Below are 23,496 nucleotides of genomic sequence, written 5' to 3' on the forward strand. Positions count from 1 at the left end.
TCTCTGTGATCCCATAGACTGTAGCCCGCCAGGCTCCTCTGTCTATGGGATTTTCCAGGTAAGAATACTAGAGTGGGTTGCCATTTCCTCCTCCAGGGGATCTTCCTGACCCAAGGATCAAACCCATGTCTCCTGTATCTTTTGCACTGGTAGACAGAGTCTTTGCTACTGAGCCACCAGGGAAGCTCCTGTTTGGTAAATGCTAAACAGAAAATATTTGCTGGATGTATGAATGAATCACTTAAAAATATGCCTGCAATATGTGTGTGCCTTATGCAAAGGATGTGATTTCTGATATGAAAGAGTTGTTCGGATCATCAGGCCTCAGAAATCCCTGGCAATACTGAAAACCCATGATTTCAGAAGCTATGTTGGAGGTCAAGGGTTTTTAATTGGACTGCTTGTCATAATACAGTTTGGAATGGGTCAGTCTGTAAGGAAAAGGCCTGGCTATCTTTATCAGACTTCATTATCTTTATTAGGCTTGTCTTGAGTCTACATACTGAGAAGGACAGAGCCTGTCTTCACTATGTTGGAACTGTGGGGGTGTCTCTTTCCTGAATGGGACGTGCACTCTTCCCCTTATAGCCCTTTTCTCCCAGTCCATTCCGTTACCAGCTGCTCCACAAGTTATCCAGATCACTGGTGTCAATTTCCAGCCTAAATATAGGCGGTGGGGCTCATGAATATGTACAGTTTGGAGGGCATAAAAGGTCTCCTAAAATTGTTTTATAGTGATATAATTCATGCACCATGTAATCCACATATTTAATGTGTACAACTCAATGTTTGTTAGGATATTCACGAAGTTGTGCAACTGGCAATACAATCAGCTTCAGCACATTTTTGTCCTCACCGAGAATCCCCTATGCTCATTAGCAGTGGCTCCCCATCTTATGTGACATTTCTGTAACAAACTTCTCTCATCCTTCTCTAAAGGGGTCCAGGAATGTACACCCTTGTAAGTCATCTAATAGTTATTGAAACTGCTGTGGTTATTGAAACTACTCTTCCAGGCTTCAGTGGTAGGGAGACAACCAAGAAGGCAACCCCAGCAGCCCCAGAACTCTTTATGTTTTGGTCTGGCATCTACAGAGAGATCCTGCCACCGCACCCCATTGAAAACAAGCCCTATGTAGGTAGAAACGGGAAGGAGCGGGAAGATATATTTGTTATATTCCTAGTATGTGCCAAGCTGTCTGTCAGCTTACTCTGCCTGTAAGTGATAGACTGGCATCTCTCTGGCTTCAAAGCCTATATTCTTGAAAGGAGAGCATGACAGATAAAAACACACAGTTGAATGAGACCACTAGAAGTTTCGCTTTAGCCAGCTGTGCAAATCCCTAGATTTGCTGCATCCCAAGCCAGCTGCCTTCTAAAACATGACTTCCTGTTGTTTTGAACAAAAATATAAAGTCAACACCCCCAAGACCTTTGGTCATCAGTCACCAATGTAAAGGCTTTTCTACCCTGGATACAGTCAGCTTAGCCAATGGCATCTCTGTTAGTCGAATTTAGGGGGAGGCAGTGGGGGGAGAAGGGGAGTCAAAGGGTAATTAAAGTGACTTACATTTCTCTCTTTCCTGCCATAATCCTGAGGATTTGAATTCTCCAACAAATCAAATTCAGTTTGAGTTTTAACCTTCGTACATGAAAAGCCAGGTTTAAAAATAGCTGTTCATGCCCCGATGATTGTAAACAAACATCGGAGGATGGAGTCGACTGAAGGGCAACAGACATTACATATTGCTGCAGGAATGTGGAATTTAACATAAACGGAGGAACTTTAGTACATATGTGCTATGTCTTTGCTCTGTATTGCCAGCAGGGTTCTTTGGGGGGAAGACTCCTCATAAAATGTTAGAGCTGAAAAGGGCTTTAGAAATCCTGTAGACTTACTGCTTCATTTTAGAGACAGGGGAGCTGAGAGGGAGAAAAGGGCAGTGGTTGCATATCTAGTTAGTAGCAGAGACAAGGGGAAAATCTAGTTCTTCTGTCTCTCTAGTGATATTAAAAATATGGAAACATGCATTGAAACACCTGTGAACTTATTTCCTGATTAGCTGGCATGCCACGTGGGACGGTTCAGGGCAATGGGTTTGAGATTGAGGGACTTGAACTTAAATCTCAGTTCTGCCATTTACCATATGGTGAATTGAAACAAATTGATTAACTTTTCTAAGCTTAGATTTACTTTTCTGGCAAAAATGCATAGCATCTTCCGTATCAAGTCATTGGAATAGTTAGATGGGATAACTAAGTAAATCTCATAGCTTATATTGGATATTTGGGTAATGTCCTAGTCCTTCTCTTTCCACTCTTTTCATTCAGGATGTTTTTCAACCCTTTTCATATGTTCTAGAGTTCTTCAGCAGGTCCATTGCTGCCTTTTGAAAACAGTAATGCCACCTTCTTCCATGTGGAGGGAGTGCTCTTAAATCCTAACTGCAGTTGCTCTCATTTGCTGGGTAACTACTGCATTCCAGGAGCTTCATACAGGGCTTATGTCATACAGGACATAAGTCTTTCCAGGACTTATGACTGTTGTAATATCATTGAAAGCTAGTTATTATTTTTTTTCCACCTTATAGATGAAGAAAATGATGTTCAAAGAGGATCATTAACAAACTCAAGATCCCATGTCTTGAATTCAGGTTCTCCAATCTCATGCTCATTTCTGCACTGATGCTGTCTCTGACTAAGGCTCTGATTACAGACTTGTTAATTTAATTTATTTAAAATTATTTTTTTTTTGTTGGAATTAGTTTCTTTACAATGTTGTGTGTGTTTCTACTGTACAGCGAAGTGAATCAGTTGTATGTGTACTTATAGCCCCTCTTTTTTGGAGACCTATTTATTTTGAAAATATTCACCACAATATCCTGGAAAAGGTTTTAATGTTAGAGAAAATAACAGTTTTAAAATCTGAGTGCAGGGTTCACAGCACAGCTGTGTCATCTACGGGCTCTGTAGCAATGAAAGTGAAAGTTGCTCAGTCATGTCTGACTCTTTGCGACCCCATGGACTGTAGCCCACTCGGCTCCTCCGTCCATGGAGATTCTCCAGGCAAAGATACTGGAGTGAGTTGCCATTTCCTTCTTCAGGGCATCTTCCTGACTCAGGGATCGAACCTGGGTCTGTCACATTGCAGGCAGATTCTTTATCATCTGAGCCACCAGGGAAGCTATGGCATTGGGAATGTTAAATACTTTAATTCCTTTTGCTCCCGATTTTTCCCTTGTGGTGTATTGATTGTAATAATTATATCAGCAACAAAGACAGTAAGACTGTGTAGTGATGACTGAATGAAAGATGATGTGCAGAGCATCCTTAGCACAGTGCTGGAGACAAGTGTCTGATGAGCATGCCCTCTGTACACTTGGCCTGTGGAGTTTAGATTATTATTTTCACAATCACCACAATGGTAGAGAAACCCTTTGTGTTCTCTCCTGTGGGGCTTCCCTGGACTTCTAACCTTGCCTAGAGGTTAAGACTGCACTCCCAGTGCAGGGGACATGGGTTCAATCCCTGGTCAGGGAACTAAGATCCACATGGCAAAAACAAACAAAAAACCTTAAACTGCCTATTCTTTCCTTCAAGATCAGTCTTGATGTGCCCACTACCCACCTCTGTTACAAATACAGTTAAGATGTTGACATTGGAGAAGGAAAGCTTTTTACAAAATAATTTTATTTACTTATTTATTTTTGGCTGTGCTGGGTCTTCGTTGCTGCTCGGGCTTTTCTCTAGTTGCAGAGATAGGGGCTACTCTATCTCTGTTGTGGTGTATGGTCTTCTCATTGCCCTGGCTTCTCTTATTACAGAGCATGGACTGTAGGGTGAACCATCTTTAGTAGTCGGGGCACGTGGGCTCCAGAGCACAGGCTCAATGGTTGTGGTGCATAGGCTTAATTGCTCTGTAGCATGTGGGATCTTGCTGGACCAGTGATCAGACCTGTGTCTCCTACATTGGCAGACAAAATCTTTACCCCTGAGCCACCAGGAAAGCCTGGGGAAGAAAATTTTGTGGGATCAATTCATCTTCTTTCTTGGAGATTTTCTAGGGGGTTTTCTCTTTTAAAATCCAGCTGCCCTGGTTCATGTCCCTCTGACTCCTAGTCAGTTGATTTGACAGAAGAGATAAAGAGATAGAAGGTGGACACTTGGCAATGACCCTTTGTGGGCTTGAGTGGGGGTTGCTGTGAAAGACATTATTTGCTATGTTACTCCAAAATTCTTCTGTGAAGACTGGTCCTAATTGATAAATTAATTTCAGAGTTCAAGGCTATCAGTTTAGTTCATTCGCTCAGTCGTGTCCGACACTGCAACCACATGGACTGCGGCACGCCAGGCTTCCCTGTCCATCACCAACTCCTGGAGCTTGCTCAAATTCATGTCCATCAAGTCAGTGATGCAATCCAACCATCTCATCCTCTGTTGTCCCCTTCTCCTCCTGCCTTCCATCTTTCCCAGCATCAGGGTCTTTCCCAGTGTCAGTTCTTCACATCAGGTGGCCAAAGTACTGGAGCTTCAGCTTTAGCATCAGTCCTTCCAAAGAATATTCAGGGTTGATTTCCTTTAGGATGGACTGGTTGGATCTCCTTGCAGTCCAAGGGATTCACAAAAGTCTTCTCCAACACCACAGTTCAAAAGCATCAATTCTTTGGTGCTTAGCTTTCTTTATGGTCCGACTCTCACACCCATACATGACTACTGGAAAAACCATAGCTTTGACTAGATGGAACTTTTTGGCAAAGTAATGTCTTTGCTTTTTAATATGCTGTCTAGATTGGTCATCGGACCTTGCTTCTATCACCAGTCACATCCACAACTGGGTATTGTTTTTGCTTTGGCTCCATCCCTTCATTCTTTCTGGAGTTATTTCTCCACTGATCTCCAGTAGCATATTGGGCACCTACCAACCTGGGGAGTCCCTCTTTCAGTATCCTATCATTTTGCCTTTTCATACTGTTCATGGGGTTCTCAAGGCAAGAATACTGAAGTGGTTTGCCATTCCCTTCTTCAGTGGACCACATTCTGTCAGACCTCTCCACCATGATCCATCCATCTTGGGTGGCCCCACACGGCATGGATTAGTGTCATGGAGTTAGACACGGCTGTGGTCCTGTGATCGGATTGGCCAGTTTTCTATAATTATGGTTTTAGTGTGTCTGCCCTCTCGCAACACCTACTGTCTTACTTGGGTTTCTCTTTCCTTGGTCGTGGGTAAAGGTCCCCTGTTCCAGCAGAGCGCAGCCACTGCTTCAGCAAAGCGCAGCTGCTGCTCCTTACCTTGGACGAGGAGTATCTCCTCACAGCTGCCCCTCTTGACCTTGAACGTGGAGTAGCTCCTCTCGGCCCTCCTGTGCCTGCACAGCCACTGCTCCTTGGACGTGGGGGAGCTCCTTTTGGCCACCGCCCCTGGCCTCGGATGTGGGGCAGCTCCTCTCGGCCGCTCCTGCGCCATCACAGTCTGGCACTCTTGGTCTCCTCCCCTGACCTTGGGCGAGGGGTAGCTCCTCATGGCCATGCTTCTGCACGACCCGTCACAGCCAGAGTGCTTCTGCTGCTGTAAAGAGCAATATTGCATAGGAACCTGTAATGTTAGGTCCATGAATCAAGGCAAATTGGAAGTGGTCAAACAGGAGATGGCAAGAGTGAATGTCGACATTCTAGGAATCAGCGAACTAAGATGGACTGGAATGGGTGAATTTAACTCAGATGACCATTATATCTACTACTGTGGGCAGGAATCACTTAGAGGAAATGGAGTAGCCATCATGGTCAACAGGAGTCCAAATGCAGTACTTGGATGCAATCTCAAAAATGACAGAATGATCTCTGTTTGTTTCCAAGGCAAACCATTCAATATCACAGTAATCCAAGCCTATAGCCCAACCTGTAACGCTGAAGAAGCTGAAGTTGAATGGTTCTATGAAGACCTACAAGACCTTTTAGAACTAACACTCCAAAAAGATGTCCTTTTCCCTATAGGGGACTGGAATGCAAAAGTAGGAAGTCAAGAAACACCTGGAGTAACAGGCAAATTTGGCCTGGGAGTACAGAATGAAGCAGGGCAAAGGCTAATAGAGTTTTGCCAAGGAAATGCACTGGTCATAGCAAACACCCTCTTCCAACAACACAAGAGAAGACTACACATGGACATCACCAGATGGTCAACACCAAAATCAGATTGATTATATTCTTTGCAGCCAAAGATGGAGAAGCTCTATACAATCAGCAAAAACAAGACCAGGAGCTGACTGTGGCTCAGATCATGAGCTCCTTATTGCCAAATTCAGACTTAAACTGAAGAAAGTAGGGAAAACCACTAGACCATTCAGGTATGACCTAAATCAAATCCCTTAGGACTCTACAGTAGAAGTGAGAAATATGTTTAAGGGACTAGATCTGATAGAGTGCCTGATGAACTATAGATGGAGGTTCGTGACATTGTACAGGAGACAGGGATCAAGACCATCCCCATGGAAAAGAAATGCAAAAAGGCAAAATGGTTGTCTGAGGAGGCCTTACAAATAGCTGTGAAAAGAAGAGAAGTGAAAAGCAAAGGAGAAAAGGAAAGATACACTAATTTGAAGGCAGAGTTCCTAAGAATAGCCAGGAGAGATAAGAAAACCTTCCTCAGTGATCAATGCAAAGAAATAGAGGAAAATAATAGAATGGGAAAGACTAGAGATCTCTTCAAGAAAATTAGAGATACCAAGGGAACATTTCATGCAAAGATGGGTCCAATAAAGGACAGAAATGGTATGGAGCTAACAGAAGCAGAAGATATTAAGAAGAGGTGGCAAGAATACACAGAAGAACTGTACAAAAAATATCTTCACGACCCAGATAATCACGATGATGTGATCACTCACCTAGAGCCAGACATCCTGGAATGTGAAGCCAGGTGGGCCTTAGGAAGCATCACTACAAACAAAGCTAGTGGATGTGATGGAATTCCAGTTGAGCTATTTCAAATCCTAAAAGATGATGCTGTGAAAGTGCTGCACTCTATATGCCAATAAATTTGGAAAACTCAGCAGTGGCCACAGGACTGGAAAAGGTCCATTTTCATTCCAATCCCTAAGAAGGGCAATCCCAAAGAATGCTCAAACTACCGCACAATTGCACTCATCTCACATGCTAGTAAAGTAATGCTCAAAATTCTCCAAGCCAGGCTTCAGCAATACATGAACCATGAACTTCCAGATGTTCAAGATGGCTTTAGAAAAGACAGAGGAACCAGAGATCAAATTGCCAATATCCACTGGATCATCGAAAAAGCAAGAGAATTCCAGAAAAACACCTATTTCTGCTTTATTGACTATGCCAAAGCTGTTGACTGTGTGGATCACAGTAAACTGTGGAAAATTCTGAAAGAGAAGGGCATACCAGACCACCTGACCTGCCTCTTGAGAAACCTGTATGCAGGTCAGGAAGCAACAGTTAGAACTGGACATGGAACAACAGACGTGTTCCAAATAGGAAAAGGAGTATGTCAAGGCTGTATATTGTCATCCTGCTTATTTAACTTATATGCAGGGTACTTCATGAGAAACACTGGGCTGGAAGAAGCACAAGCTGGAATCAAGATTGCCAGGAGAAATATCAATAACCTCAGATATGCAGATGACACCACCCTTATGGCAGAAAGTGAAGAGGAACTAAAAAGCCTCTTGATGAAAGTGAAAGAGGAGAGTGAAAAAGTTGACTTAAAGCTCAACAGTCAGAAAACTGAGATCATGGCATCTGGTCCCATCATCTCATGGGAAATAGATGGGGAAACAGTGTCAGACTTTAATTTTTGGGGCTCCAAAATAATAGCAGATGGTAACTACAGCCATGAAATTAAAAGACGTTTACACCTTGGAAGGAAAGTTATAACCAACCTAGATAGCATATTAAAAAGCAGAGACATTACTTTGCCAACAGAGGTCTGTCTGGTCAAGGCTATGGTTTTTCCAGTGGTCGTGTATGGATGTGAGAGTTGGACTGTGAAGAAAGCTGAGTGCCGAAGAATTGATGCTTTTGAACTGTGGTGTTGGAGAAGACTCTTGAGAGTCCCTTGGACTGCAAGGAGATCCAACCAGTCCATCCTAAAGGAGATCAGTCCTGGGTGTTTGTTGGAAGGACTGATGCTGAAGCTGAAACTTCAACCCTTTGGCCACCTCATGCGAAGAGTTGACTCATTGGAAAAGACCCTGATGCTGGGAGGGATTGGGGGCAAGAGGAGAAGGGGACAACAGAGGATGAGATGCCTGGATGGCATCACCGACTCAATGGACACGAGTTTGAGTAGACTCCGAGAGTTGGTGATGGATAGAGAGGCCTGGAGTGCTGCAATTCATGGGGTCACAAAGAGTCGGACAGGATTGAGCGACTTAACTGAAGTTGGTCATAGCTTTTCTTCCAAGGAGCAAGTATCTTTTAATTTTATGGCTGCAGTCATCATTTGCACTGATTTTGGACCCCACGAAAATAAAGTCTGTCACTGTTTCCATTGTTTCCCCATTATTGGCCATGGAATGATGGGACTGGATGCCGTGATTTTAGTTTTTTTAATGTTGAGTTTTAAGCCAACTTTTCCACTCTCCTCTTTCACTTTCATCAAGAGATTCTTTAGGTCCTCTTCATCTTGTGCCAGGAAGGGTGGTGTCATCTGCATATCTGAGATCATTTCTGAGGTCATCTGCATATCAAGGCCATAAATAATAACAAAAAAAGGCTATTTCCCTCAGTGAGTCACGTGAGTCAAATGAGTCAAACGATTTTTCATTTTTTGGTTTTCCCTGGCTTCTAGCAATATCAGAACTCTCTATTGTATACAGCTATTATATCCTCCTTAACTAAACTGTAAGATACAAATATCCTGTACTTTTATACTCTATTGGTCTTCCTTGCTGGCTCAGATGGTAAAGAATCTGCCCATAAAGCTGGAGACCTGGGTTCGATCCCTGGATCAGGAAGATCCCCTGCAGAAGGGAATGGCAACCCACTTCAGTATTCTTGCCTGGAGAATTCCATGGGCAGAGAAGCCTGACAGGCTTCCATGGGGTCTCCAAGAGTCGGACATAACTGAGCAACTAACACTTCATTCACTTCATACTCTATTACTTATCTAGCTATCTATTTATCTAGCTAGCTGGTTGGCCAAAAAATTTGTTTGGATTTTTCCATATGATGTTATGGAAAAACCTAACTGGACTTTTCCATCAACCTGGTAACTATCTATGTGTTTTTTGAAAGTTTTCAGTCTTACTGCTTTTATGTAAGCTGTCTCAAACAGCTCCTTGCTGGAAATATAGATGTAAGTGTGGAATAGATAGATAAATACTCATTTCATGATTCTGGGGCCTGGGATATCTAGTTTTAGGAGAAAAAGGTTAAAAATATGAAGATAGAAGAAATAACTATCATGAACAAGCACTAATATAATTAAAGCAACAAGTAAAATAAAATCACAGATTTTCTATAGCTGTTCACTAAGAGGAAGGTAACATAATTATTATGACTATTATTGATATAGTAGTTATGCACACATATACCCCACCTGTTAACTTACTTGATATGAAACTCACTTGTAAAATATTACCTCCTTGATCTTTTGTTATCTAGCATCCTTGAGAGGCAGGAATAGGAAAAGAAAGCTGGGATCAAGGTAAGTCCTTTGATGTCAGAGATGGGGGCTTCCCTAGTCATTCTTAGGACTCTTAAATCTTAGGTCATGGTTGACATATGGTAGATGCTCAAAAAATATTTCTTGAATGGATGAATAATGATGGCTTAACTTGTATGGTCACTATGTAGCAGACAGTGTTCTCATGGATTTACATAGATTGTTATATTTAACCTTTACAGTAATCTTATGAGTAAAGAATTTATAAACTTAGTCCCATCTTTTACAGATGAAGAAATGGAAACACAAGGAGATTAAGGGACTTGATGGTAGTGGCAGTATGTGGCAGAGTTTATACTCTCAGCCCAGTGTAGAATGAAGGAATAAAGGAATAAATGAATGAATAAATAAAGGATTGATTTCTCATGTGGCACCAGATATAAATTGATTGAGAATATAAAGGAGTTTTCATCAATTGTACCCATTCTAGTTACAAAGAATTATTTCATATATGTGGATAGCAAGTGAGCCAATGGTGAGAATTCCTATAGGTAGAGGTGTTTCTAGGGGTTTCAGAAATAAAGACTGTCAAAAAACAAAAAAAAACAAAAAAACACCTGGTTTACCAAATTTCACTCAATGTTGTCTCTACCGGCCTGGAATTTTACAAATATGTTACACATGCAACAAATTTACATATAGGTTTCTTCAGTGCAGTATTTATAGACACGCTTTTCAAGTCCATTCTTTTATTTGGTTGTCACCATCTCTGTGAAACTAGGGAATTTTGGGGAAAGCCAAAATTCATCTCGAAAGTTATGAATCTTGTATAATTCATTTATTCAGGGGCCCATAAAGAGCATTAAAATTTAAGAGACTGATATAAAAATGAGTGTAATTGTACCTGGTTTGAGATTCCTTTCCATTCTGCAACTCCATTTTAATTTTACTACCACTTAGCTTTGCCATGTTTAATTGGAGCGCTGAATACCACTCACTGCAGCAGGTGAATTTACCATAGAACCTTCTCTTTACGAATGCCACACAGCCTCAATGGCATCCTCTTATGCTATTCAGGGAGCAAAGTGTTATTTAGGGAAGAAAGGACACAGATTCTCATGGTCCTGATGGTGGTTTGGGGGCATTGTTTGCAACTGGAAGAAAAAGTATTCCCATCTCATCACCTTGCCTTTACTGCCTGTGACATCAGGAACCCAACAAAACATACTGTGTAAGATTCTTTCCTACTCTCTCAGATTTCCAAGCCATCTGGCAAATCTTGTGTCTGTTGCTTTTACAAATGGCAGGCTGGCTCATGAGTAAATTGCTATGGGGGAAGGAAACTGTCAGTGCTGAATACCTGAATACTCCTGGATCATTGGCTCTGTTAAGTGAGATAGTTCATGTGAACCCGGAGTAGAGCAGGGAGTGGAATCCACAGTGGCACGGATGGTGAGGCATCTTTGAATCTTCATAATGTTAAGCACAAGGATGAGCAGTTCCTCACTGAACCGTGCAGACCTTCTCTGAACAGTACCTGTTCAGAGTTCTTTGACAATTTTGATTTGTAGCAAGGTGATGGACTTAAAAACCTCAGCTCGACTGACCTTTAATTTATAGGGAGTGCAGGTGCTATTTCTCCCCAGCCGTGTCTTTCTGACACTAGAAAAAGTCACACATGAAATCATAGGTTTCCCTAATATCAAGACATGAAACTGATTTAGTTCTTTACAAGGTGTTTCCTTAAAGTGCATCTGGATTCCATCAGATACCTAACCTGCTTGCAAGGAGGGGAGGTCTTTTGCTGTTTTCCAGGGAAAGGCCCTGCATGTGGTGCAAATAGGATGCTTAAAAAATGTGAACCTGGTGGAGCATCTCCCATCCACCTGTCTCAGGCAAGCTGCAGGTCTTCTCCTGGTGACAGATGAAGGCAGCCACAACTCCTATGTGTAGAAGGAAAGCTCCCCTGGCCTACTCCATTATCAGCTAGTGGAGGTGCTGAACAGAGAGCTTCATAGAGGAGTTGCCATGGCCAATTATACAGGACACATGTTCTGGAGTCAGGAAAAACTAGATTGGAATTTGGGGTTTCTCAGATTATTAGTGTGGTGGTCTTTGAGCAATTCAACCAGCCTGTCTCAACCCTGCTTCATTTTGATTTAAGTGGCAAGTGGTCTTAGAAAGATGAAATGACGATCAGCACCCTGCAGACCTCTATGGGGCGTGCACATTCCCATCTTTCAGCTCTCGTGACATTTGGGTGCTGACTGTTCATAACTATATCTCTGCACGCTGCTGATGGGAACTGCCTTATCTGGAATTTCTGGGATGAAGAAACTTGTCAGTAGCCTTAAGCTAATGACTGCCTGACCTGGGAGTTCCTTGAAGCTAGAGGCATTTTGCAGGAGGACTCTCTCACGTCATTTATACTTCAAAGCACCCTATGGTGTCTACTTTTGTTCTCTATGTTTGTGTCTCTATTTCTGTTTTGCAAATAAGATCATCTACATGGATACCAAGGCGGGAAGCTAGTGGGTGGGAGGAATCAGAGACTGACATTGACACATACACACTATTGATCCTGTGTATAAAATAGATAATTAATGAGAACAAACAGTTTAATTCAGGGAACTTTCCCTGACTTTCCCCCTGCCTGTCCTGAGAGCACTCTTAATAAATTATTACCTTAGTTGTACTTATCTCAGACTCTCTTCTAGGGAACCTGACTGAGATGGCTTGTAAGCATCTGGCACAAAGCAGGTGTTCAAGGATGGTTTGGTCCTCTCTCTTTCTTCCCCTTTCTACCAACAACTGTTTCTGAGTACTAGATTTTATCTGCTTGGGAAAATTACTTTAATGGAATTTTTCAGGCAAGAATACTGAAGTGGGTTGCCATTTCCTTCTCCAGGGGTTCTTCCCGACCCAGGGATTGAACTCGCATCTCTTACATCTCCTGCATTAGCAGGCACATAGTTTATCACTGACACACCTGGGGAGTCCTATAAAATAATACAAAGTTTTTAAAAAAAGGTTTTAGTAAAAGATACTTTAAAAAAGTGATAAGTCAGGCAATACTTCCTGTCAAGTTATTTACTGTACAAATATGAAAGATTTATATCCAATATAAAAAAGCTACAAGAAAAAGAACAAACAATAAAGGAACAGTGGAAAATATGGTTCATTGATTCACAGAAGAGAAAATACATACATGAAGAAAAATTTAATCTCAGTAGGGAAAAATGATATTTTGAACCTGTTCCATAGGCAAGTTTAAAATATTTGATAATATTAGTATTGGCAGAAATGTGAAGCAAGCTTACACTCATATTTGCTTGTGGAAATGTTTATTAGCATTACCATTTTGGAGGGTAGTTTCTCAATATCTAGTAAGTTTGAGGATATGCATATTTTACAATTCAGCAGTAATACTTTCAGGAATTTATCACTCATAACTGTCCCACATATACAAGAATGTTTCTGGCCAACATTATTTGTTAAAGCTAAAGCAAATAAACTAACAAAGCTTAGAAACAACCTTAGTATTTGTTACTAGGAGGATGATAAAGCATTTTTAGCATAAAATTGCTATATGAATACCAGAAAAATAAAAAATGGATGAACTGGCATGATAGATATTCATATAAAAAATCTGGGAAACATAATGTAGGGAAAGAGCACACTTGTAGAAAGACATGATCAGTTTGATGTCAATAATAATTTTTTAAATAAAAAAAATATTTTTGCTGCACTGCCTATCATGTGATATCTTAGTTCCCTCACCAGGGATTGAATCTGCAGCCCCTGCATTGGAAGCATGGAGTCTTAATTACTGGAACACCAGGGAAGTTCAAGAATTATTTTTTTAACTCAAAAAAAGTTTTAAACATTTTAAAATGAATTCTTACAATTGTAAAATTATACAAACATAGACTTGAAAAAGATGCTAACCTTATAAGACGTGAACCTGGAAAAAGGAGGGTTATAAGGCTGACATCAGGAGAGACATGGGCTTCACCTATAGTTGTAATGTTTTAGTTCTTTACATTATGATTCTGAAGAAAAAATTGGAAAATGTTAAGATATACTATTTTTGGGCTGCAAGAATATAAATGTTCTTTTTCTTTAAGCTTTTCCTTTATGTATGAAATTTATTTAAAAAAATAGAATGCCATTTCCTACGTCTGTTTGAGAGTTATAGGTAGATAATAATGTGGTGATATTTTAATGTGCTTGCTTACAATATACACTCAATTTTGGGCTTGACTCTGCTACGTTTCCCACCTATTCATGTTCTCTTTAAGTCTTATAAAACCTAGCCTAAGTTCCACCTCTTCCAGACAACTTTCTGGGTGACTAGACTGCTTTCGTCAGACCCCTTTATGAATCTGACCAATGAAATGACTGTGACAATTTTTAAAAATTAATTTCTATTGGAGTATAGTTGCTTTACAATGTTGCATTAGTTTCTATGGTACAGCAACGTTATTTGCTTATATATTGTTTTCAGTGCTTTAAACGCTTAAATATTGACTCAGTTCAGTTCAGTTGCTCAGTTGTGTCTGACTCTTTGTGACTGCATGAACTGCAGCACGCCAGGCCTCCCTGTCCATCACCAACTCTCAGAGTTTACCCAAACTCAAGTCCATTGAGTCGGTGATGCCATCCAGCCATCTCACCCTCTGTTGTCCCCTTCTCCTCCTGCCCTCAATCCTTCCCAGCATCAGGGTCTTTTCCAATGAGTCAGCTCTTTGCATGAGGTGGCCAAAGTATTGGAGTTCCAGCTTCAACATCAGTCCTTCCAATGAACACCCAGAACTAACATATTTTTAATTCGGAGAAGTCTAGACTTTCTCTTGGGCTTTCCTGGTGGCTCAGACAGTAAAGAATCTTCCTGCAATGCAAGAGGCCTGAGTTTAATCCCTGCATTAGGAAGATCCCCTGGAGAAGGGAATGGTTACCCTCTCCAGTATTCTTGTCTGGAGAATTCCATGAACAGAGGAGCCTGGTAGGTTATATAGTCCATGGGGTCACAAAGAGTCAGGCATGACTGAGCGATTAACACTAACTAACCAGACCTTCTCTTATACTTCTTATGAAATTATCTCAAAAATGCCACCCTGTGTTTATCATAAATTCTGTCTAGAACACATTTACCTCAAGAAATTAATTCTTAGTAATTATAATTAGTTTTTAGTAATCATAACAGTTCATCATTTTGAACTGTTAATGTGCTAGTAGCAGAGAATCCAAAGAAAAATATGTAAGGGTTGTCTCAGAGATTTCACAGTAGCATAGATGTCTGTTTCTTTTTATATTCATTCAACTATGCAACACAGATAATTATTAAACATAATTCTGGGCCAGTTACTCTGTTTGAAAACAGGGATAGAATCAAAAACAAGGCAGGCATATTTTTCTTGTATGTACGATTGAACCTGTCTTGAACTAAAAACACAGTCTCAGGTCTGAAAAAAGACTTCTTGGCTATATCTGGTATAAAAGGCCATTTGGAGAGTTAGCTTGTAAACTGAATGTAATTTTCAGAAAATGTGAATGACACAAAGGATTTCCATGTGTCATGAGACTGTGCTAGAAAATATGGAAACTGTGGTTGCAGTAACCATATATATTAGCTGGATCTGATTTCCTCTCCTGATTTTGTCGAGCATTTGTTTTCAGTGAATCGATTCTTTAGTAACACCAGTGAACAATCCTTTTTGATAACCTTTCATCAAAAACACATTTTTCTTTGTAAGTACAACCCCCTGAAACAACGGCATTAATGAATTCTTGCTCTTTTTTTTTTTTTTAAAAAGTCACCTCCAGACATCTTCAGCTGATCCTTACAAGAAGTTTGAGAGTGGGTGGGGAAATGGGCAGTTAGTGTTTAGCAGGGACAGAGTTTCAGTTTAGGAAGGTGAAAAATTCTGGGAGATGGGTGATGGTGAGAGTTGTACCATAGTGTGAATAAAGCTCTTAGTGTCACTGAGCCGTACATTTAAATATGGTTAAAATAGTATGTTTTAGATTATGTGATTTTTACCACAATTAAAAAAAAAAGCATTCAGGCAATGAGGTAAGTTTTGCTTTCTCTATATTATCAAGGAGGGAAGGGAATATCTGAATGTGTGGGTGACTTGGACAGGCCATACACAGGAGAGAACTAGGAACTTTTGACTCAGACAAGAGCACTCTGCACTCAGACACTGATCTCTGTATATCGGGAATCCCAGGGACAGGGAATTCAGAGCAGAATTTCTCAACCTCAGTACTTACATTCTGGGCCGAATTATTCTTTGTTGCAGAGGTGGGAGGCCGTCTTGTGCATTGTGGAAAGTTTAGTGGCAGCCTTGGCCTCCCCCCCAACCCCAGTCATGACAATCAGAAACGTCTCCAGACGTGACCCGATGTCCCCTGGAGGGTAAAACCACCTCCTGATTGAGAGCTGCTGCCTTAGAGCATCACTCAGCAGTAGGCTAGACGTTTTTTTTTAAAGCTTCAGCAAAGATAGTGCCAAGTTCTGACCGCCCTTTGCATGGAGAAGGATTGCAGAGCTAAGCCCCATTGGAGCGGATTAGAATTGTGTAATGAGTTCTGCCGGAAGGCATCTGAGTAGAAGTGATGTCCACCACTTCCAGTCTAATCTCTGACCACAGAGTGGTCCCCTTTTGCTCTCTTTCCATTCTGCAGCAAACCTGGAGAACATGTTTTAAAGATCAAGAGGCCAAGAGATGAGAGAATCTGGGGTTTCTGGGTGACTGGGGTTTTCAGAGCACTGGCCAGACTGAATGTAACTGACTTGAAGGAGAAATAAACCTTTACTGTGTTAAATTAGCCATAATTTGGAGGTTGTTTATTATAGAAGTTAGAACAGCTTGAGTGTGAGAATGATGCTTGTTTGTGTTTTAATGTCTCCACTTTTATTTTCATCAGGCTTCCCTGATAGCCCAGTTGGTAAAGAATCTGCCTGCAATGCAGGAGATCCTGGTTCGATTTCCTGGGTCAGGAAGATCCCCTAGAGAAAGGAAAGGCTACCCATTCCTGGGTATTCTGGCCTGGAGAATTCCATGGACTATATAATCCATGGAGTCACAAAGAGTCAGACAGGATTGAGCGACTTTCACTTCACTTTATTTTCATCAAAGTCATGCATGGACATAATAGAGGTTAAACAAGGATAAAACATTTTAGCAACAGTCTCCTGCTCCACTGATGCTTCCTGGTGGTTTAGGACTGAACCCTTTGGTGGGTTCAGTGATCCTTCACACCATCTCTCTTTCCCCACATCCTACTGGGTTGGCCAGAATGTTCGTTCAGGTAGATGGTATGGAAAAACCCAAACAAACTTTTTGGCTAATGCAATACTTGCACATATTTTCTCTGATTATCACTGTGCAAATATTGTTCCCAGCTGAGCCAGGTTGTATAACCTTGCCTCCTTCTATATCTGACCTTTGTTTCCCTGGTCAATAGCGCTCTCTGTTTTTGTAGAATTTCTCTACATTGTCTTGATTTTCTTGCTTACTATGTGTATCTATTTTGACATATGTGTGTGTGTGTGTAATTTTTTCCTGAAGGCCCAAATATTCCATGTTCCTATGCAGTATTGTTCTTTATAGCATCGGACTTTACTTTCTCTACCAGACACACAACTGAGTGTGATTTCTGCTTTGGCCCAGCCACTTCATTCTTCCTGGAGGTATTCGTAATTGCCCTCTATTCTTCCCCAGTAGCATATTGGACATCTTCTGACCTGCAAGGCTCATCTTATCATGTTGTATCTTTTTGTCTTTTCATACTTGCAGCAAGACTACTGGGGCGGGTTATCATTTCCTCCTCCAGTGGAACCCATTTGGTCAGAATTCTTCACTATGACCATCTTGGGTGACTCTGCCCGGCATGGCTCATAGCTTCACTGAGTTACAGAAGCATGACAAGGCTGTGATCCATGAATGGGAATATCTCTGCTAAAGGCCAAATAAGAAGCTCAAAAAATCAATTAAACTTTTTTTTTTCTTCAGATCTATTTCCCAAAGCCTTTTGTTTTTGAAGTAGAATTTGAATTATTTCTCTTTGGGTAGTTAGACAGCTAGCTTTCTTAATATTTCTTTTCCCATGGACTCTCCTATCTCATGGATTCCACATCTTTTTTTTCTGGCTGCATAACTCATGAGATCTCAGTTTCCCAACCAGGAACTGAACCTGGGCCCTTGGTAGTGAAAACATGGAGTCCTAACAACTGGACCACCAGGGAATTCTCCATGGGTCCCATATCTTTCTTTCCCTGTACACTTGAACTAGAGTGCATCCTCAAGTAGCTTTTTCTAGAAATGGATGTGTGAAGAGTAAAATTTTTGAGAATTTGCATATGTGAAATACCTTGCATATATTTTCTCTTCTCTCACTGAGTGATTTATTCAGTCCCTCTGTTTAGTGTGAATGTCTCCATTGTAGACTTGTTGAAAGCTTAGAATTTTGGTTATTTCTCTACCATCTTCTATTTTATGGGATAGCTACTGGGAAATTCAATGCTTTTCTAACTTTTAATGATATTATCTGATCTGTCTTTTGTTTTTTCCTCTCTGGATTTTCATATTCTTCGGTTTGGGGGAATTTTCTTGATTTTTAAAGAATTTACTCTGCACCACTTCCTGCACCACTTCCTCCTCTTTTTTTCAGAACTCATTTTCATGACATGAGCTTTCTCACAAAGCTCTTATTAAAAATTTTTTCCCCATTCCTTGTCCTTTTGTTCTACAGTCCTGCAAATTCATAAGAAGTTTCTTTTACAACTCTTCTACTCAATTATTTATTTTGACTATGGTGTTATTAATTTCTATGACCACTTCTTTTTCAGAGCCAGGGTATTCTACATTATTTTCTCCAGCTATTCTACTAGAATCTCATAGAAAAAAAAAAGAAAGTAAAGTTGCTCAGTCGTGTCCAACTCTTTGCAACCCCATGGACTGTAGCCTACCAGGCTCCTCCATCCATGGGATTTTCCAGGCAAGAGTACTGGAGTGGGGTGCCACTGCCTCCTCCATGAGTCAGTACTTAGACTTTCATTGAACACTCATGTAAATCATCAAATCAGCCTGGCTGTAGTCTGGTGGTTTTGAATCCAGTGTGATCCTTCTTGGGTTCAGTTATAACCCAAGAGAGGGGTCCTGTAGTTTCTACCAGCATCTATTCTGTTTTCCACCAGTACTGCTGTCTTCAGAACAGCACCCAACTCCCCACGCCTTCCATCATTCTTGGTCCTAAATGCTGATACTCAGGGATTCTGCAGGCCAGTTTGGCTCACATCTTGAAATAGTTCCACGTACAGACACTTAGGTTGGAACTTTCTCTCATCTGCTGAGTCAGATACTGACTCTACCCACTTTCACTTTTCCAGAATGTGGCTGAAACTGCTGATTTACTGATGTTCCCTCTCGATCCATTTGTCTTGTATTCCTTGTCATGCCTCTGCTTTCATTCTGGCTGGATTTTGTGTAGAATAAGTGATAAATGTCAGTGGTCTAGGCACCATTTTTCACCTGAAGCCTCCCTCAGGAAAGTAACTTCTTTGATTTACTTTGTAATGTGGAAGTGATCATAAAAAAAGGATTTCTGATGGTTAGGCTGTGCTTTAGGTTCTCTAAGTCCTCAGGAATTGCTGAATTTTCCCTGTTAATCAACTTTTAGGAGACATCCAGCCTGTCCAAGTCATCTTGGGTAAACAAGATATTTACACTGTGGACCCTGGAGCAAGGCCAGCTTCATGGGCATGTGACCCACATGGTCATGTGGGGCCCTGCTCTCAGAAGGGCCCTGTGCTTGTTTTATTAATTAATTAATTTATTTTAAAAACTTTTTGAACTTTTTATTTTGTATTACGGCATAGCCAGTTAACAGTGTTGTGACAATTTCACTGACGAGCAAAGGGACTCAGCCAAATATATACATGTACCCACTTTCCCCCAAGTCCCCCCCAGTTCAGGCCACCATATAACACTGAGCAGAGTTCCACGTGCTTGTTTAAATACTCTGCTGTCCCTGTCTTGAAAACCCTAATATTTTAGGGGAATATACGTTTTTAGTTTGCACCGGGCCTTGCAAATTATGAAACTGATTGTTTTCTGAGGGTAACTATCCTGATGTCTAAATATAATCTGTAGAGTGGCACAGTCTTGGGGCTATCAGTTCAGCCTTTCTTTTTATAAATTCCCTGGGAGTCTAACCTTGCAGCTGCTGTTGGCCTATTACCCAAGATGGGTAGTTCTCTGCCTTCTTAGCAAGTTCTTTCATTCTCTGGACCTCTCTGACACAAAATGTTCTTTCATACTCTGAAATGAAATATACACTTCATCTTATCTGTGCTTATTCTATGTTTTCTTTGAATAATTTGGTTATTTATGTTATAAACCAAATACATATTTATGTTTTTATTAAAAAAGAAATAAAAATTTCACATCTTGAAAATATTGGAAAATGATGAAAAGCATAAAAGATAATGACCAATAATCCTTCTATTGAGAAATAACCATTAACAACCTGTTATCATGGATATTTCTTTTCTCTCTTTTTCTAGGCATATATTGTAACGATAACAATGATAAAGATGATAGCTGGTTTATTTAGTGCTTATAATGTGCTAGGAACCATGCTAAGTGTTTTAAATGAATTATTTCACTTGGTAAGTAGACAGATATAATTAGATATGGATATATACAACATGCATAAATGTTAAGATCGTAGTATTTATCTGGTGTTTTGCTTTGTTTTACTTAATATTATACCATGAGCACTTGCCTTACAAAAATGAGAGAATTTAAAACAAAATGCAGTTACTACACAGATATATAATGAAGAAGGGTCATTTCATCCCTTTTGCAGAGTGTCAAGATGTGTGACCTTGGGGAGATCATTTTTCCTCTTAAAGCTTCAATTTCTTCTTTTGTGACATGCACGTAATATAATATCTACCCTATTTTGTGGGATTATAAGGCCAAAGATAACAGCAGCAATAATAGGTTGTAGCTCCTGAAACTCTGTTATGTTTCTGATTCACACACATTTTATTGTCAGGATGTTTTTTTAAAAAATACTTATTTATTTATTTGGCTGTGCTGGGTCTTAGTTACAGCACGTAGTATCTTCGATCTTCCTTGTAGCATGTGGGATCTTTAGTTGAGGCATGCGAACTTTTGGCATGTGGGATCTAGTTTCTTGACCAGGGATTGAACCTAGGCCCCCTGGATTGAGAGGTGGAATCTTAGCCAGGGAACCACCAGGGAAGTCCCTCTCATTATGATGTTTTAACCAAATCCATACAGTGGGTGAAGTCTTGTTTTCTCAGTTCAGTTCAGTTGCTCAGTTGTGTCCGACTCTTTGCAACCCCATGGACTGCAGCACGCCAGGCCTCCTTGTCCATCACCAACTCCCGGAGTTTATTCAAACTCATGTCCATTGAGTCGGTGATGCCATCCAAACATTTCTGTTGTCCCCTTCTCCTCTCATCTTCGATTTTCCCAGCATCAGGGTCTTTTCCAGTGAGTCAGCTCTTTGCATCAGATGGCCAAAGGATTGGAGTTTCAGCTTTAGGATCAGTCCTTCCAATGAATATTAAGGACTGATTTTCTTTAGGATGGACTCATTGGATCTCCTTACAGTCTAAGGGACTCTCAAGAGGCTTCTCCAATACCACAGTTCAAAAGCATCAATTCTTAGGTGCGCACCTTTCTTTGTAGTCCAACTCTCACATCCATACATGACCACTGGAAAAACCATAGCTTTGACTAGATGGACCTTTAATGGTAAAGTAATGTCTCTGCTTTTTAATATGATGTCTAGGTTGGCCATAAGGTTTCTTCCAAGGAGTAAGCATCTTTTTATTTCATGGCTGCAGTCACCATCTGCAGTGATTTTGGAGCCCCTCAAAATAAAGTCTGCCACTGTTTCCACATCTATATGCCATGAAGTGATGGGACCGGCTGCCATGATCTTAGTTTTCTGAATGTTGAGCTTTAAGCCAACTTTTTCACTCTCCTCTTTCACTTTCATCAAGAGGCTCTTTAGTTCTTCACTTTCTGCCATAAGGGTGGTGTCATCTGCATATCTGAGGTTATTGATATTTCTCTGAGCAATCTTGATTCCAGCTTGTGCTTCATACAGCCCAGTATTTCTCATGATGTAGTCAGTATATAAGTTAAATAAGATGGTGACAATATACAGCCTTGACGTACTCCTTTTCCTATTTGGAACCAGTCTGTTGTTTCATGTCCACTTCTAACTGTTGCTTCCTGACCTGCATACAGATTTCTCAAGAGGCAGGTGAGGTGGTCTGGTATTCCCATGTCTTTCAAAATTTTCCACAGTTTATTGTGATCCACACAGTCAAAGGCTTTGCCATAGTCAATAGAGCAGAAATAGATGTTTTTCTGAAACTCTTGTGTTTTTTCGATGATCCAGCATCCCATAAATCCCATAAAGTGGATGAAGTCTTGTTTTCTAGATGGGGAGATAGAGCTTTGAAGGTATAATGTGACTTTTCCAAGGCCAGGTGGGAGCAGGCGGTCAGCTGGGTGATAATCCTGGAGTCCATGTCCTTCCACTGCTCTGGGCTGTACCAAGTCTGCGGAATTCTGAATGTGAGAGAGCTGCCCACCTTCACAGGGCTACAAGATCTTAAGCAACAAATATTTGCTCCTCACCTTTTCTCGGATTAACTTTCCAAACTGTTAGTGCTTCAGAAGACCCCTTCTCGTTCACATTGTTTGATTGTATTACATACGTCACCTGCTGCAAGAACTCTGAAGTTTCATGGAGGCAGCATCCAGACAGAGATGAACTCAGTAAAATGTCCTTGCAACCATTCAGGATTTCCAACGTTTAAAAGGCTGAGGAAAGTAAAGAATACATTTTAACTTCTGCCTGGGCTTCACTTATTTATCTCTTGCTACAACCTCAGTTTCCTTGATAGGTCTCTCAAAATCCATGATGAAATATGACTTGAGCAACTAATTTTGTGAGGCTATAATAGATGCAGAGAAGGTCAGTCCTCAATTTCCCTTTTGCTTTTTGTCTTCAGAAAGTGTAGAGATACATTTTCTCTTGAAGAAACCAAACCTTCATTCAATTCTTTTACTTTGCAAAGTCACTGTTTTGGCTTTGGTGTCTAAAGTTTTCCTATGAGAGTGTTAACATTTTCTACCTCCTTGCATGCATGCTAAGTCGCTTCAGTTGTGTCCTACTCTTTGTAACCCTAGGGACCATAGCCCATCAGGCTCCTCTGTCCATGGGATTCTCTAAGCAAGAATACTGGAGTGGGTTGCCATGCCCTCCTCCAGGGGATCTTCCCGACCCAGGGATCAAGCCCACATCTCTCATGTCTCCTGCGTTAGCAGGTGGCCTATTTAGCACTAGCTCCACCTGGGAAGCCCACCTCTCTCCTTAGGCTGTACTTAGTCTTACTTTGAGGCCAATGAACAATGAGAAGAACAACCCTGAGTTGAAACTTTAAGAACCAATGCAAGGTTCTGCTCTATTCCATTCTTTTTGCCCTCAGACCATCATGTCCCTGATAGGAGATACTCCTGCAGTGTTTGTTCTGAGAAGAGTAAGACAGGATCAGAGCCGTGGATTTTTGAGTTTCTACATGGGTGAGAAGCAAACCTTTATTGTTGCAAGTCACTGAGATGTTGTTGGGCTTATTTGTTACTGTTGTGTGACTTATACATTGCTGACTGATACAGTAGGTTATACCCCTGATGTTTTTTTTCACTCAATCATTTGTTATTATTAAAGTCTTTGGAATACTTGTGACTGTGCACCCTGGGGTGCTCTATGTTACAGCAATGGTTCGTACCCCATTAGAATAATCTGAGGAAGTT

Source organism: Odocoileus virginianus, chromosome 15 (genome assembly GCF_023699985.2).
Source record: "Odocoileus virginianus isolate 20LAN1187 ecotype Illinois chromosome 15, Ovbor_1.2, whole genome shotgun sequence".
Classification (NCBI taxonomy): domain Eukaryota; kingdom Metazoa; phylum Chordata; class Mammalia; order Artiodactyla; family Cervidae; genus Odocoileus; species Odocoileus virginianus.